Source organism: Aotus nancymaae, unplaced genomic scaffold, assembly GCF_030222135.1.
Source record: "Aotus nancymaae isolate 86718 unplaced genomic scaffold, 86718_ANA_hifiasm-v0.15.2.pri h1tg000014l, whole genome shotgun sequence".
NCBI lineage: Eukaryota > Metazoa > Chordata > Mammalia > Primates > Aotidae > Aotus > Aotus nancymaae.
In genome coordinates this window covers 38,125,806-38,143,874 of record NW_026988425.1, presented here as the reverse complement: position 1 = coordinate 38,143,874, position 18,069 = coordinate 38,125,806, and the positions used below count along the sequence as shown (strand labels likewise).

The 18,069-nt window shown below is 34.8% G+C and overlaps 1 protein-coding gene across 5 annotated transcripts in view; it reads left to right on the top strand.

Annotated features, from left to right (window-relative positions):
• Positions 1-18,069, top strand: part of RICTOR (RPTOR independent companion of MTOR complex 2) — a 127,102-nt gene that overhangs the window by 24,050 nt on the left and 84,983 nt on the right. The window contains exon 1 of one of the 5 annotated variants that reach the window (XM_012460038.3): positions 13,165-14,154. The exons of 3 other annotated variants lie outside the window; for them this stretch is intronic. The gene's annotated coding sequence lies outside the window, so the exon portion shown is untranslated. Of the gene's footprint in view, positions 1-13,164; positions 14,155-17,406; positions 17,428-18,069 lie in introns of those variants that run through there. One more of the 5 variants, XM_064375932.1, reaches the window with a different exon arrangement.

The window sequence follows — 18,069 nt, the reverse complement described above, 5'->3', positions numbered from 1 at the left end:
TATTTCGAGTCTTTGCATAATTCCAGAAAAGTATCAGTCCTTGTGTTTTTGAGTATTGAATTTGTCCCATTTTGTCTTGTTAAATGTATGTTAGACTTTCTCATTATCTTTCTTGGTTTTTAAACTTTTTTATGTGTTTCATCTCCTTTTTTCGGAGAAGCCAAGTTCTGTTTAATATCTTTAGCTAAGTCTTTTGTTCATTAATTCCTCTGCTAGCTGTGTTTATGCTGTTCATCCCTTCCATTGAGTTATTTCAGTTATGATATTTTTATTTCAAGAAGTTCTACTTGAATCTCCCCCCGCCATCCTTCCCTCCCTTTTCTGTCATGGATCTTTTTTTGATATTTTTAATTTTTATTTTTTTTGAATGCTGTCTTGAATGTTCTTTTTACTTCTATTTTTCCCCTTGAGCCAGAGGTTTGCAAATTATGGTTTGCAAGTCTGGCTTGCTACTGCATATGTAAATAACATTTTATTGGGACATGGCAATGCTTATTTATTTTAAGTGTTATCGTGGCTGCTTTGGTGTCTGTGGAGTTAAGTAGTTGAAACAGACTGCGTAACTTAAAGCCTAAAGTGTTTATTATGTGACTCTTTATGAACAAGTTTGCCAGCTCCCCGTTTTAGATATATAAAACATAATTATTATTTAATTGTATGTAATGATTCTGATTTTTTAGTCTTTTTAGATTTTTTTTTCTGGTTTCTGTTTATAAGGGCTTATTTTACTGTTTACTGTGTGTTTGTGGCTTTTGGTTGTGCCCTATATTTGTTAGGTTACCCAGGCTAAGGGTGGTTACCTGATTGGGTGGGTGAGTTAGTGCTGGAGTGATTAGTGGTTGAGTTTGCTTCTGCCTGCTGCCTAGGAGCATTGTAGACCAAGGGCTACTTTAAATTCAGATTCTCACCTTGGTTTTTTTTTTTTTTTTCCCTTAACCATGCAAAAGTACATTTATGTTCCAAAGTCACATGTGGTGGCTTTAGAGTCTCAACAAAGTCTCTTTTGTTTTTTTGATTTGTTTACAGCTTGACCCAGAGCTGCTTTTCTTTGCTGTTTACCTCTGTTGGATGTTCTAATTCACCTTTTTTCTTAGGATGTAGACTTTTCTAAGGTCTAACTTTACGCATAATAGATTCCTTGTCTTGCATTGACTCAAGGGTTTGCCTACAGTCCTCATGGCCTGCTGTTAAGATTTGGGAATAGAATTTCATGTGGATTCTCTAAAGCAGAGCTTCTGAAATTCACTGCTTTGTTGGAGGTCCCAGACACCATCCTTAGATTCAGTGATTTACTAGAACTCATTACAGCAAAAAGATATGACACTAAATCAGCAAAGGGAAAAGATACATGGGGCAAAGTCTTGGGGAAACCAGCATAACCTTCTAGAATTTTTTCCCAGCAGAGTCACACAGGGCATGCTAGTTCCCTCCAGTAATGGATTGTGACAACCAATGAAATGTTTGTCAACCAGGGAATCTGATTAGAGACTCAGTGCCCAGAGTTTTTTTTGAGGACTTGCCAAGTAGGTAGCCTCTGCCTGGCAGATAACAAAATTCCAAACTTACAGAATGAAATCAAGTATTACATATGAAACATATTGTTTGTAAAAACAGTTTAGGTCCAGTGAGCCACACATACCAGTTTAGAGAACCTCCCAAAATGTAAGTTCCTGTATGCTAGCTGAAGGTCAACCTTGTAAGCAGGTCTTTTTAAAGATAAGCAGTTAGGCCTGCTAGGTTAACTTTTTTCCTGCAGAAATATACAATTGGACCACCTGGGGATTTTGTCATAATGAAGAGTCAGGTTCAGTAGGCCTGGAAGGGCTTAAGATTTTGCATTTATGACATGCTCACAGGTTGTACCCATGTTGATTGTCCACAGCCACACTTTGGTAGCCAGGTAGTTATTCTTAGGGCCAGAAGCCCTTCTTTTCATTAGTGTTTTTATCCTAAATGGCCAAAGTCTTCTATTCTGAATTAGTGGGAAAATTCTTTGTTGTGGTTAAATTCTTTGTGTTGACAAACTAATTATTGCTGGGGCGATATGATTTACTTTTTGTTAAACTTTTTCCAGCTTAACTTCTAAATTTATACTTCACTACATATTTTGTGTCTTGGAAGAAAGGAAAAAGTAACAGTTTCAATAACTTTGTTGTAGAAAAGAGTGCAAGATTTTCACATTGGTAGTATTAATTGTATAGGTCCACAGTCTCTTCTCCACAACTTTGAAAACCTAAAAACTCTGAGAAGGAAAGCTTTTTTCATATATAACCTGACCTGATAAAACTGACCTGACGGCCGGATGTGGTGGCTTATGCCTGTAATCCCAGCACTTTTGGAGGCCAAGGTGGACGAATCACCTGTCAGGAGTTCAAGACTAGCCTGGCTAACAAAGTGAAACCCTGTCTCCACTAAAAATACAAAAAAATAGCCGGGCATGATGGCAGGCGCCTCTAATCCCAGTTACTTAGGAGGCTGAGGCAGGAAAATTGCTTAAACCCAGGAGGTGGAGATTGCAGTGAGCCAAGATGGAGTCACTGCACTCCAGCCTGGGCCACAGAACAAGACTCCGTCTCAAAAAAAAGAAAAACAAAACAACAACAACAACAACAAAAATCTGACTTGACCTAAACTCATTTCACATAGCAAAGCCTGACTGGAATTTGTCTTCTTAATATTTATCTCAGTGTGTCTAGTCATGTTTTTCTTAAATTATAGTTTATGAATAGGCAATGAAGTATGGAGAACAAATATATCGCAAAAGCACTATCAGAGTGCATAAATAAAATATAAAAATATCAGTAATTAGTTTTTGCAAGATATGCCTAAATAAATGTGTTATAATGATTTTTAGTATAATAGTTTTAAGTTTTTAAAGGCTAAATCCAAAGAGCATTTGCAAATTTATTTTTAGATTCTGATCATTAGTCTATGCAGTTACTTATGAGTGTCCAACTGAAGTGTAGGGAAGAATAACAAATAGTAAACTTGGAGTTAGAGGGCCTATTTACACTTATACTACATGAATTAATTGTGCATTGTGGTATTTTTGCCAGGTTAGGGTCATCATTGACCCAGGTTCGTGGAAAGGCTTAATTTAACATGTGTTTCCTTTCATGCTTAGGACTTGAGATAAGCCAATATATTTTTGTTCTGATAATTGTTGGTGAGCTTTTTTGATGTATATGAATGATTACGCTTAACCATAAAAGCAGGAATAGGATACTAAATACGGTAATATGTATAAAACACTGATTCAGAACTTAGTAGTGTATAAAAACAGGATACTATTATGATGTAGTCTATGTAAGAGGTTATTAAGGTACATGAACTAAAGCAGGGGTTCTGAAACCCCTGGCTGTGCACTGGTACCAGTCCCTGGCCTCTTAGGAACTGGGCTACACAGTAGGAGGTGAGAGAGCATTACCACCTGAGCTCCACCTTCTGTCAGATCAGTGGCAGCATTAAATTCTCATAGGAGCTTGAACCCTATTGTGAACTGGGAGTGTGAGGGATCTAGATTATGCCTTCCTCATGAGAATCTAATGCCTGATGATCTGAGGTGGAACGGTTTCATCCAAAACCATTCCCACCACTTGACCCTGTCTGTTGCAAAATTGTCTTCCACAGAACTGGTCCCTGGTGCCAGAAAGATTGAGAACTGCTGTTCTAAAGTGTCTCAGTGATACCTGATGGCTACCTGGATTTGAATAGATTTCATCAAATCCAGAATTTCCAGTAGTAATATTATTTGAAGGTGGAAATTCTTGAAAGTTTTTATTAGGATGAATTAATTTCATTACAGGACATGCCAAATTTGAGGTGGACACACCACAAAACATGTAGACTGAAGTGTATTGCTTTTAATCATAGATACATTTTAGAATTGAACTTTCGAGGCATTGTTGACTTAAAGGGTAGAATTGCATTTGTTAAAATTGATGGAGACAGTGAAAAGAGAAACCTGAGGAAAAGGATATAGAACTTTTGGTAATTTTTGTTGTCTTTGTTGTTGTTTACATTTGAAACTTTTTTTTTCCTGGCAACCTTCATTTAACTCAAAGCTTTCGGTAATGTTAAAGGATATGGAACAGGAGGAGGGAATACAAATCTTTAAACCAAGACATAAGAAGCAGTGAGGAATAGGCATGAAAAGGACTGAAACAGTGTAGTTGTAGAAACCATGGGAAAGAAGGTGGATTTGGTTAGCATGGGTGAGTATTGTAATGGAAAAGTCAAAAAGTTTGAAAAACTGAGAGAAAAACTTTGAATTGGGCAAATGGTAAGCTTGAGGAGGACAGCTTAATTTGAATGATGGCCTTAGCCTCCAGGTTGATGAAGTTTAGGAGATAATGAGGTAAGAATAAATTCAGTAGCATCTCAGATTTGGCAAAAGAAAGAGGTAATGTTTCAAAGATGGGAAACAACGGGCAAAGCATTTAATTTTTTTTTTATTTTTAGATACAGGGTCTTGCTCTGTTACCCAGACTAAAGTGCAGTGGCACCATTATGGCTCACTGTAGCTTCAACCTCCTGGGCTCAAGTAATTCTCCCATCTTAGCCTCCTGTATAGCTGGGATGGCAGATGTGCGCCACCATGCCCAGCTGTGTTTTTGTTGTTGTTGTTGTTTTGTTTTGTTTTTCCCCTAATTTTTGTAGGGACAGAAGTCTTACAATGCTCTTATTGCTGGTCTCAAACTCCTGGCCTCAAGAAATCCTCTCATCCTGGCCTCCCAAAGTTTTGGGATTATATGCACGAGCCTCTGCACCTGGCCAGCATTTTTTTTTTTTTAAAGACAGAGCTGTGAAAGAAACTGAAGATTCATGAAGAATAGTGCATAATAAGATAAGATGTGGAATCATTACAGATGGAAAGATTAGAAAATAATATGGTAACCACGTATTTTTCAGTTTGCTAACCCATCTAGTGTCCTACAGCCAAGGTGTATTTATGCTTTTGCTCTCCCTTATTAGTTCCTAAGAAGGTAAGCCCATTTAACTGCCTTCATAGAAGCCTGTCTGACAAATGATCTGAACTATAGACATGTTTTGTAGAGAAAAGCAGAAGCATGGAAGTAGCTGTACTTGCAAATATACAACTGACTTCTAAATAATTCTAATAGACTGGATATATATCAGAATTAATTGTCTTGGCCTTTAGGCACAGCTGTTCCTTTCTTTCACAGGGTTCATTTACATAGTGAATTGTTTCAAAGACAAACTGATTTTTTTTCTCTTATAATAAAGGATTCCTAATTAGAGGACTGTGGAAGCCTAATGATTTTACAAATATCTTTGTAAAATATAATAGACTAGGACATAGAAATTGTAGCAGAACATGTAGTAATTGTAATCTTTAAGTAATAATTGCTTTTAGTTATTTTTACTGTCTTAGAAAAGGTTGTTCAAGTTGCAGACTGCATTTTTCATATTGATTTTCTGCAGAAAAATAACATTAAATGTTATGAAAAACATTTCTTTGAATGTTAGCCATTTCTGTAGGCTGGTGAAGACCTTTTGAATTCTTTGTATATACATGTGTATACTTTGTGTTTGTGTACAAAGTAAAAGTGCTTTGTGAATTTGGTTCAGTTGTCTACCACAAATTATCTTTTAACAGGTGTTACGATCCCAAGTACTCAGTTCTAATTTTACTGTGAAGAAGAGAAAGAGATGAAGTCTAAGAAAACACTTGATACGCTTTTTCCATTGAGGAGGTCTTACTCATTTTCTACCTCAAACATCTGTGCCAGAAAATCTTTATAAATTCACTAATTACCTACCATGTAATAGTAGACAAGGATGAAATGATTAGAAGATTACTTAAGGTGAATGGTTAGGCTTTAGTTCTTTAGCTAGTACAACCTGGCAACAGCATTTTTAGCACTGAGTGAACATAGTACCTGAGAAGGGGGAATAGAAAAGGATCAGAGTGTGGCTTTCTGAAGGTAGACAGCAGGCTTAAATTTTTATCTTTTTCTTTTTGTTTTCCTATGCATTACCATTTTAAAAATTTTGTGTTTGACAAATTTGGGTAAATGCCATTGCATTGTTAATTATTTTTAAATAGGTTTGTTCTTTCCTTAGAAAGTGAAATTTCTTTTCAAAACAATAAGAAAGAAGTTTGGTTAGGGTGTTTGGAAAATTATATTATTTCATATCTTCTTGTTCCTCAGAGTTTGGGAAGTAGATACATTTCTTTTTTTATTCCCTCTTTTATGTATGTCCATATTATAGCTATCTTTATTATAACTAATCGTAAGATAGTAAGTCCCTTGTCAATTCTTCTATTTTAGAATTCACAGGTATGGCTTAGAGACTTCTATTATAATTGCCAGATTGTTAAAAGTCAAGTTAAAGAAGCAGTCTTGTTTACTGTAAAAGGACAATAAATATAGTCTTTAATATCTGGCAAAATAACAAATTTTTTCCATTCTTACTTTTTACTATTTATTGAATAGAGAGAGACATGAATTTATTATACATCTTTTGCTCAGTGAGTCTTTGACAGATTGACACCTCTGAAACCAGCACCCAGATCAAGAAACAAAGCTCAATGTGTTTTAAATACATATTTTTTAACATTTTGGTTTTAATTGACACAAATAATTACATATTTATAGGGTACACTGTGATATTTTGATATGTGTCTCCATTGTGTAAAACAAAATCAGGGTATTTAGCATATCCATTAATGGATTAATCAGTTTTCTGTCACTTATAGAAGATTACCTGAAATTGGGTAATTCATAAGAAAAGGAATTTAGTTCTTACCATTATGGAGGCTGAGAAGTCCAAGATTGAGGGGCTGCCATCTGATGACACCTTCTTGCTGTCATTGAAGAGTCTCAGGGTGGTACAGGTTGTCACATGTCAAGGAGGGCTGAATGTGCTAATGTGCTAGCTCAGGTCTCTTTTCTTCTTATAAAGCCACCAGTTCCTCTCCTGTGATAACTCATTCCTGAGGGCAGAGCCTTCATGATCCAGTCTCCTCTTCAAGGCCCCACCTCTCAATACAGCCACACTGGGGATGAAATTTCGACATCAGCTTTGGAGGGGACATTCAGACCATAGCAATCACCTCATATGTTTGTAATTTTTTTGTGGTGAGAACATTCAAAATCCTTTTTCCTAGTTATTTGGAAATACAATACTATTAGTCATGGTCACCCTACTGCACAAGAGAACACCAGAACTTATTCCTCCTAACTTTAACTTTCTCTGCTCCCCCCTACCCTCTACTATTCTACTCTCTACTTCTGCAAGATCAGTTTCTTTAGATTCCACTTCTTTAAATTTATGAGATTGTGTGGTGTATGTCTTTCTGTGCCTGGTTTGTTTCACTTAAGATCATGTCCTCCAGGTTCATCCATGTTGCCGCAAATGGTAATATTTTATTTTTTTAATGGCTGAATAGTATTCCATTGTGCATATATACCACACTTAAAAAATTCATTTATCCTTTGAAGGACACTTAGGTTGCTTCTATATCTTGGCTGTTACGAATAGTGCTGCAATAAATATGGTATCTCTTTGGCTTACTGATTCTCTTTGATATGCTGATTTCACTTCCTTTGGCTATATATATCTAGTAGTGGAATTGCTGGATTATCCAGATGATAATTCTATTTTCAGTTTTTTGAGGCACCTCTGTATTATTTTCTATAATGGCTATACTTAATAATTTACATTCTCACCAACAGTCTATTAATTCCTTTTCCACATTTGCTACTTTTTGTCTTTTTCTTTTGACATAGGGTCTTGCTCTGTCACCCAGGCTAGAATACAGTGGTATGTTCATGGCTCCCTGCGTTTTTTTGTCTTTTTGATAATAGCCTAATTGAGGTGATGTGAAACCAGAACCCAGACCAAGAAACTGAATTTGGTATATTTTGAAGTTTTGTGTATTTATTTCTGAATAGTAAATTCATTTATTCAGCAAATACTTTTTGAGTGTGGTTACTGCCTGCCAACCATTGTTTAGGTATTTAGATGATGTCACAGTGTGAACTAAAGCAGAATTACGGCATAGGGAGATAAACATCAACTAATTATACAATTAAGTGTGTAATTATAAACCAGTATGAACACCGAAGGTACATTGTCCTATGCAAGACAGTATAACTAGGTAGTCTGTATTGTATTATATATTGAGGAATAAAAGGTAGACTTTGGAGTCATACTGCTTAAGTTCAGATCTCATTGCCACATCTGGTATTAGTGTGACTTTCAGGCAAGTGAACTATGTCTCTAGGCCTCATTTATTAACATGGGGTCAATAATAATAGTACCTACCTTATATGATTGTTACAGAGATTAAAATAAGTTATTCATACAAAAATATTAGCACAATATTATAGGCTCTCTGTATAGTATTAGTAATTATTAATTTTGTGTCAGTGTTGGTGTTTTATATTGTAACATTTGAAGATGATCAGAATATTTCATACAGTAGGTTCTGGTCTTAGATTTCAGATCAAATAATCGAAAGAGATAAAAGAACCTGGCAGTCTTTTTAGCATGTTTCACATTTTAGCGAGCATAAGAATCACTGGGGTACTTCCTATAAACGCATATTACTGTGGGCAGCTTTCTGGGGACACTTGACTCTGGAATTGGTATTTTTATGATAATCTCTATATATTTTTAAGAACATAGGCTTGAAAACGGATAGCCTGTAAATATGGTTTAAAATAATTTTTTAATTAAACATAATTTTTTAAAATTATTTTTTAATTTTAGAAACAGGGTCTTGCTCTGTCACCCAAACTGGAGGTGGAGTCCAGTGGCATGATCATAGCTCATGCAGCCTTGAACTCCCAGGCTCTAGGGCCCCCAGTATCAGCCTCTGGAGTAGCCAAGCCTGACTAATATAAGTATTTTTGATACAGTACCAAATAGCCAATTATTTTGTCTTATTATTTTAACATTTAACATATTATATACTATATGTTATTTAACATATTTAACATATAACATTGTAAATATTAACATTGTTTAATATATAACATTGTCAGATTTGTTGTTATTTACTTTTGGTGCATAAGCTTACTACAGCTGGTAGAGAATTTCCCCCAAATCTGTGCTTGCTCTAGGATTCCCTGTTAGTGAGTAGAATTATACATCAATTTACCCAATCCAGGAATCTGGAATTCATCCTTGATTCTGTGCTCTATCTTTCCTCCATCTCTAAGCCATTACTAAGTTTCCTGGTTAGAAAATTTTTTTAACCTCTACTTAAACTTGCCTTTCTCCTCTTCTACAGTTCACTCTCCAGAGTTGTATTTCTGAAGCACAAAGAACTGATCATGCCATTCACTTGCATAAATTCCTTCCTTAATAATTAGAACTGATCATGCCATTCACTTGCATAAATGCCTTCCTTAATAATTAACTATTGCCCAAAGATATAAGATATGTTAACTTATATTTTTCTAAGTTAAGTTAACCTATCTTAGAAAGCTGTTGGAATCTAGCTCCGTTTTCATTTGTTCTCTATCCTGTTTTCTGGGGATATAGGATTTCTTGCTATCATGTTTTTTCACATTTCCACGTTAATGTGCATATTACTTTTCACGTTTTATATGCCTACAGGATGTATTGCTTATTGTCAAGAATAAATTCCAGTGTTAAGTATCTCCAAATAACATTTGTGCCACTTACTCTCTTGCTCAGTATTTCTTTTAACCACTGTTTATTGACAACCCACCACGTGCCTGGCATTGTGCCAGAGGCCAAAGGTGCATCTGTAAACAGACAGACAGGTTTCCTGTTCTCACTTGTCTTATACTAGTGAAATCTCTGTCAAGCACTCTCTTTTTATTTTGTTCGCATAGTATTTACCACCTACCTGTCTGTTATATTACTGTTAGATTTATATCTGTCTTTTTCCCCATTTAATTTTGAGCTTCAGGAATGAGATCATATATTTATTAATGTTCCTCTCCTAGCAGTTAGTTAGCACAGTATACGGCAGATGACTGAGTAAAACACAGAAATCGAAATACCCTTGTAGATATACAGAGCTGTTCCTAGGACAAATCATAACTGTCCTTTATAGTATAGATTTATTTTGAAAAATTATATAAGTAATAAAATTATTAAATAAAATCTAGGGGAAAACCTGTGTTCCACAGTATTCATATTGTCAGTGTTACTTTTTTTGAAAAAGAACCTTGGGAGGACCATTGTTTGAAGTTTAATTTTAAATATTTAAATATTTTAAACTGTAAACTTATATAAACTTATATTCTAAGTATTTGAATTAAAATACTAATTATAGCTTCTAATTATTAAAATTATACAACTTTTAATAGATGTTCTGTTCAAATGAATTACTAACTGCTACATCTAGCTCACTTTCTTTTAGTGTTGTATACCTAGATTGATCCTTGTTTATATTTGACAGTTACAATATATAATAACATGCTGATAAACCAGTTAAAGACATGGCTTTTATTAATAGAATTTTAAGACCATCACAGGAGTGGCCTGGTAGATGTCACTTGTTTAATTTATCCAAAGATACAGAATGATAAACTGTCAACAAGAACTTTTTTTTTCCTGTCATTGGTTATAACCTTTGCTCCTCAGAGTGAGCAGTTCTTTAGAATTATAGAAAGGAAGATGTTTTTGTGTACACAGAAAGAAGAAAGTATAAAATGAAGTAAGTTTATAATCCAGAATTGAAGGGGGAGGAAAATAGATCTCAATCCCTGGGTCATGGAGAAAAAGTTATTTATTTAAAACATATATGTATTTGTTGTTCAACCATTAGTTTCAGGGGGTACATGTGCAGGTTTGTTACATGGTTAAGTTGCATGTTGCTGAGGTTCAGTGTACAGATGTTCCCATTACCCAGGTAGTGTGCATCGTACCTGATAGGTTGTTTTTCAGTGCTTACTCCTCTTTCCTCTTCCCCTATTAGTCCCCAGTGTCTCTTTTTACCATCTTTAGGGAAGTCAATTTTAATATGTTACAAGTCAGCAGAAATTGCCATAACTCTTCCTGCCATCATTATAAGAGTAGGACACTGGTACAAGAAGCCAACAACACAATTTCTTTTTAATTTTTATATTTATTTATTTATTTTTTTACCCCAACAACACAATTTTAGTCTCTGGGAGGAGATAATGGAGTAGATGTAGTCCTGGGAAAACCAGCCACTGCCGTTGAAATTTATACTTAAGGTGATCATATTATTTATAGTTATTATTTATAATACAACCTGGGATACTTTGGGAAGTGAAAATAGATGATATTAACAATTACAGTGGTACACTAGCTGTTAACTGGAACCCTGACAAATCAGATATATGTAATATATATGCTGTAATGTTAGTATGAAGAATGTATCATAACAGTATAGAGAAGGGGTCTTGTAGGTTAGGAAAAACCTTTACATCTAGTCTGAGCTAGACTTCTGAAGAATGACAAGGTTGTTCCCCAAGTTGGGTTGAGAAACAAAGGGCATTCCAGGTTAAAGGGACCTAGTACCATCTTGCTGTTCGTATTGCTCTGTCTCTGTCCATATCATTGCCTCTCATGAAGTGCTTTGTGGTTTGCCGTTTTTCTGAAACAGCTATGAAACATCTAGTTGATTGATTGTACTTCAGGTTTACCTACCCAGGTACTGGTTCTCACAGCAGTTTTTGCTCATGAACCTCTTTTCTAATAATGTGTGACTCCCTGTATTCTCATGTCTACCTTTATGATCTTGGGGGTAGTGCCTTGCCCTGTGTCCTCACTTCTCTTACAAATTCAGAAGAGTTGTTGGTTTTTCAGTTTGATCAGATTTTTGCTTGTTGTTAGAATGATGTGATGACTTCCAGGCTCCTTTTGTGTGGAACCAGAAATGAAGTCCATGTTCAGTTTTTAGTATGATAAACTTAACATTTTAGAAACATTATAACCCAGTTAAATTGATTGACTTGCCATTGTAATTGATTGACAGGTTTTTCTGTCAATCATTTTGCCATTGTATTTATATTTAAAATATACCAATGATCAAAAGATTATTACGTGCTTCAGTTGCTTGAGAGAAAACATTGTTATTTTGAGTGTGTAAAGGGAAGATAATACTTGTTCTCTGTATTCCAGATGATTACACCAGAACAAATAAACAATTACACGGGGGCAGATTTTGGCATCAGTATAAGAAAAAATGTTCTATTTCTCTATCCGAAGATGGAATATGTTCTCTTGGCAAATTTTGACTTCCTCTGCATTAGTGTTATTTTACCATAAACTAGAGGCCCTCAGGAGATGCTATCCTTGGGATAGAGCCTTTCTCTACTAAATTATATAACTTTTTGAAATTAATAATTGTTAGAATTTCAGGAAATGTCAGATTGTTTGAAGCAGTGCTTTTCTCATCTTTTGGACCTGTGTATAAGGGTGAGAAGATGTACTCCCAGGTGTCTTTGCTGGTGGAGACCATTTTGCTTCTAGCTTTTGCAAAGTAATACTAACTACAGTAATCTTCATATACATTTAGTCATATCTGCTTACATTAATCATGGATTATATTAAAGACATAATTACATATCAGATTTGTGTAATTGTTTAATTTTGTTATACTGTTGAAGCCATGTATGTATCCAACTTTTCTAGTTGGATATGTTGCTTATGGTGTATCTGTTTACGTGTTTTCAAAAGTACATCATAGAATGCATTGTTCAGCTCTGCTCCTACTTTAGTTTCTCCTTGAAATTTTCAGGAAGGTAGATAAAATGATAAAAGTTAGATTTGTACAGTTAATCTTGCAGTGGCTTGGAGATTGGGTTAGAATAAAGAGAGGTAATATAAGCACAGGGAATTAATTCATTGTGCAACTTTTGCCATAATTTAGGTATGAGTTAGAAGAGCAATTGAGCCGGGCCTGGTGGCTCACGCCTGTAATCCCAGCACTTTGGGAGGCCGAGGCGGGTGGATCACGAGGTCAAGAGATTGAGACCATCCTGGTCAACATGGTGAAACCCCGTCTCTACTAAGAATACAAAAAATTAGCTGGGCATGGTGGCGCGTGCCTGTAATCCCAGCTACTCAGGAGGCTGAGGCAGGAGAATTGCCTGAACCCGGAAGGTGGAGGTTGCGGTGAGCCGAGATCGCGCCATTGCACTCCAGCCTGGGTAACAAGAGTGAAACTCCGTCTCAAAAAAAAAAAAGAGCAATTGAAATGTGGTTATGGTTGATTGAATTTAAAAAAAGGAAGAAATGTCAGAAACTTTAGAGAGGAGTAAATAGCACTTTACTGGCGAGTTGAAGGTGGGAGAGCAGGGAGAGGAAAATGTCAAAGATAACTTTTAAGGAGAAATTTTCCCGTAAGGGGGAAAATAATTTAAAAGACCAGTAATTACTCAGAATTTGCCTAACTGACTTTTCGTTTCAGTGCCTCTTTAAGGCCATGATCAACGAGCTTGGTCACTCATTAACTGTAATAATTGTTGTTTCTGAACAGTTAGAGATGATAAATGGAAATATATTTAGACATTTGCTTCAAGATTCTAGTCAACCTCCAGCCCTTCAAGAAAACATTAAGTGATTTTAATTAGAAGGAGCGCATGTGTGTAAGAAACCTTGTATGAAGCCTAGAGGAAGACATAATGAGGGGAACTAAAGCTCCCTTAGGTTCATGGAGCCTCACATGCCATTATATGTGTATCACCCTCCTTTCATGTACTCCTTTTATAGTTGTTTCTTTCTCCTCCTCCTCTGTCCTCTTGCTGCTTTGCTTGACAGGGCTTTTGGAAGGGATAATTAGCAATACTTAGTAGAATTAGTACATGACCAGACATAGAATTGATGCTTAGTAAATATTGGTTGGACCCTCCTCCTCCTGAGTACTGTTAGCAACAACCTGATCTTAAAAATAATTACTTACAATTTATTCTTTAGTATAGAAAAATAATTCTTGAAAACCTACTGTGTGGTAGAGACCGTGGTAGGCATTTGAAGATAAGGGTAAGCAAGATGTCCTTGTCCTTCTAAAGCTTAAAACCCTTCTTAGAATCTTGGTTCATGTTATGTAATTGTTCACCTGTTTTGTTTTTTTTTTTACTGTCCTGTTTTAGAGTGAAAATATTAGAAATTACAGAGCTACACAGATAATGCTCTAGAGTATGTGACATCTCATCCAAACTACTGAGAGTTTAGGTAAGAGTGATGGGAAATTAAAGGCTAGGTAAGTGGTGGGATAGTGGATAAGAATTGAGGGATCCTTGAAGTGACTGTAAGATGTTGGGGAATGTATTCTGAGAATATACTTATGACAGCACAGTGACCTGTTGAGTTATTGTCATATTTGGCTTTATTAAATTTGTACTGATTAATTTATTTACTACTCTTGCATGACTGAAACAAATAGTTTCTTTAGGGATTTGTTTGAGGTTTCATTAATAACATCTAAGACAGTTTTAGATAGAATTATGTATCAAAAAGTATGTTATATGTTATATAAGCAAAACAAATTCTACATGCCTATTAAATGATTTCAGGTCATTCACACTAAACTAAGCAAAAGAGGGTCATAATTTCTAGTATTTGTATAGCACTTCATGGTTTGAATATTTCTATGTGAAATATCTAATGTAATCATTAATATAGCTCTGGAAAGGCATTATTGTTTCTACTTTAAAAGCAAATCTTGGATCATGAAAGTAATATACTACTAAAACCCTCGTATAATAAAAATTAATTTAAACAGACTAATGTGTTAAATACTTGCTTGGGCTAACTGTATTTTTCACATGATCGCTCCATGAAAATTCGTTATGCTAAACAAATAATTTTTAATTATAGTTATTATTTATTGAGTAGCTGTTATGGACTAGCCACTGTGCTAAGGAAATTACATCTCATATTTTGAAAAAGCTTTTTCAGAGTAGGTAAGTATTTCCACTTTATGTATGAGAAAATGGTACTCATGAAGTAAAGTGATTTAGCCAAGGCTACGTGGTTTGGGGGTGAATAAGCTGGACTTGAATTCTGTTCTTTTTTATTCTAAAGATTTTTTAAAATTTCCATTACTCCCAAGTAGAATCTGCATGCCAGCAGTTTTTGGTCATTAATTTACTATATGGACTTGGACTCAAATTTATTTAAAAATCAATTTTGTGTTGTGTATTTATTGACAGGTAAAGATAATAATATAGTTTATTGCAGCAAGTTATAAAGCAATATATATTGAAGCCATTTTTAAATTAATGTTTACACACATATAAACATATACATATGTGTGTGTGAACGTGCACATAACCAGAATTGAGCCAAGAAATAAATAAATGCATGGATAAATGAATAATTAATGAATAAATATGGTTTATATCTTAGTTTTCTCTTGGTGGTCTATGTATTATGTAGCATATAATATGTGTGTCTGTGGGTGTATTTAAATATGTAAAGAGCTTTATGATAATGCTAATCTTTGTTGAGCTGTAATACAAAATAAAATGTACATATTTTAAGTATGCATTTAAGTATCATTTGGTAATTATATACTCACTACTTCCAAACAAGATATAGCATATTTTTATCCCCTTCTCTAAGCCCCTCTGCCTGTTTCCAGTTGAATACTTTGTCTCCCAGCAATCACTATCTAATTTCTATCATCATAGATTACTTCTGCTTGTATTTGCATTGCATACAAATAGAATGATACAATATATACTCTTGTGTCTGGCTTCTTTTTCTTAACATTTTTGAAATTCATATATGTTGTATGTATAAGTAGTTTGTTTTTTTCTCATTATTGTTTTATTTTTGTTTCAAGAGACTGAGTCTTGCTCTGGCACCCAGGCTGGAGTGCAGTGGCACATTCATAGCTCACTGCAGCTTCAAATTCCTAGGCTCAAAGGATCCTCTTGCCTCAGCCTCCCTAGTTGCTGGAATTACAGGCATGAGCCACTGCACACAGCTCTGTTTATTAATTTTTGATTAATATTCCAATATGTAAATATACTACCATTTGTTTATCCATCTATTGATGGACATTTGGGTTATTTCCAATTTGGAGCTGTTATGAATAAGGCTGCTATAATAAATATTCTTGTACAAGTATATTTTTGGACATATATTTCTGAGAGTGAAATTATAGAATCATAATATAGACAGATGTATGTTGCCAGCAGTTCTTTAAAGTGGTTGTAACATTTCATACTTCTCCAATAGTGTGTAAGAATTCGATTTGTTCCATTGCCTCTCCAACATTTGATGTTGCCAGTCTTCTTGATTTTAGCTATTATAGGTGTGTAATGGTAATTCTGTGCTTTTAATTTTCATTTTCCTGTTAATTAATGATGTTAGGCACCTTTTCTCATATTTTTTGGCCTCTTATCCTCTTTTGCTTTCATATCTATTTAAATCTTTTACCCATTTTTACATGGGTTATTATATTGTTGATTTGTAGATATTTATATATTAGTTACTGAAGTCTTGTCTGATGTTTCTGCTGTGAATGTTTTTTCCCCATTTTGTGGATTGTCTTTTCATTTTCTTAATAGTCTGATGAGCAGACGATTAGATACTCATGTCAGATAATTAACTTTATACTAATTAAGGTTGCTTTCTATTGTTCTGTATACTTAGAAAAATATTTAACATTAATATGTAAAAATGCTTCAGGGTAGAAATGTTAATAATTTTTAAAACTTTTCTTTGACTTTTTAATTTTTCAAAATGTCTACAAAATAATGTAACATCAGAAGTCTCTATAAAATAAACTTCAACATGAATACATGTAACTTATGGTGACATTAATATATAATACTTCAGTGAATACTATGTACGTGCCATGCAATAGATGATAATGAAGCACATATAAAACACGTTATACTTACATTTATTATATTTATTTTAAACTGCTTTTTCCATTTTTACTCATAAAAGCAATGTAGAGAGATTAATTATTTTAGTGTAGTCACAGCCATGAAATCTTTATTTTTTTTCAGTTCTTCTCATTTTGTACGTTTCTTATACTCATTTAGAGAACTTGGAAAATACAGTCCAGAGCATGAAAATAAGTCAGCAATTTTTACCACCTAAAATTAACTTCTCTGAAAATATTTTTGGTGTATATACTTTCATAATTTCAAGAATCCTTGAATTGCCATGTGTTACCTACTTGGGGGAAATTGTTAACCCTATCCCTTTTCAGCTGTACTCAAAAGTTTTATACAATCCTCATTTCCAAAAACATATAAGGCAGTGTAAAGTCAAGAAAATAAATCTTGTGACATTTTGGTTTTTCTTCTAAATCTGCATTTTGTTTTTCTTAATACGCAGTAACTAAGGCCAGGTGCAGTGGCTCATACCTGTAACCCCAGTACTTCGGGAGGCTGAGGCGGGCAGATTACCTGAGATCAGGAGTTCGAGACCGTCCTGACCAACATGGAGAAACCTTGTCTCTACTAAAAATACAAAATTAGCCAGGTGTGGTGGTGCATGCCTGTAATCCCAACTACTTTGGAGGCTGAGGCAGGAGAATCCCTTGAACCCATGAGGCGGAGTTTGCAGTAAGCCAAGATCGCGCTATTGCACTCCAGCCTGGGCAACAAGAGCGAAACTCTGTCTCAAAAAAAAATTATTATTATTATAAGCAGTAACTAGTATGTGAGAGCAATACATTATATTTTTAACTGATCTATTAAAAACAATAACACAAAGTATCTATAATGTCACAAGTGGAATAGGCAGCTCCTCGATGGAAGGACAGGAGAAGACAGATGAAATTAAAGATGGTTGAAATCAGTTGTGTTCAGCTCTACAATTGAAGATATTAAATTACTGGATATTTAGAATTGACTGCAATTACTGCATTACCTCCAGAGAGATTCATCAGGAATACGTGTAGGATTTATAGTCTATACAATATGAGGAAAAGACTCACTGTAATTTTAGTAGTTCTTTGTATTTGTTTCTTTGCATTTGAGTGGTTGCCTATCATAGCAAGTTACCCACTTTTATTTTTCCTTTTTTTTTTTTTTTTTTTTTGAGACAGGATCTTGCTCTGTCTGTTGCCCAGGCTGGAGTACAAGTGACATGATCACTGCTCACTGCAGCCTTGAACTCCTG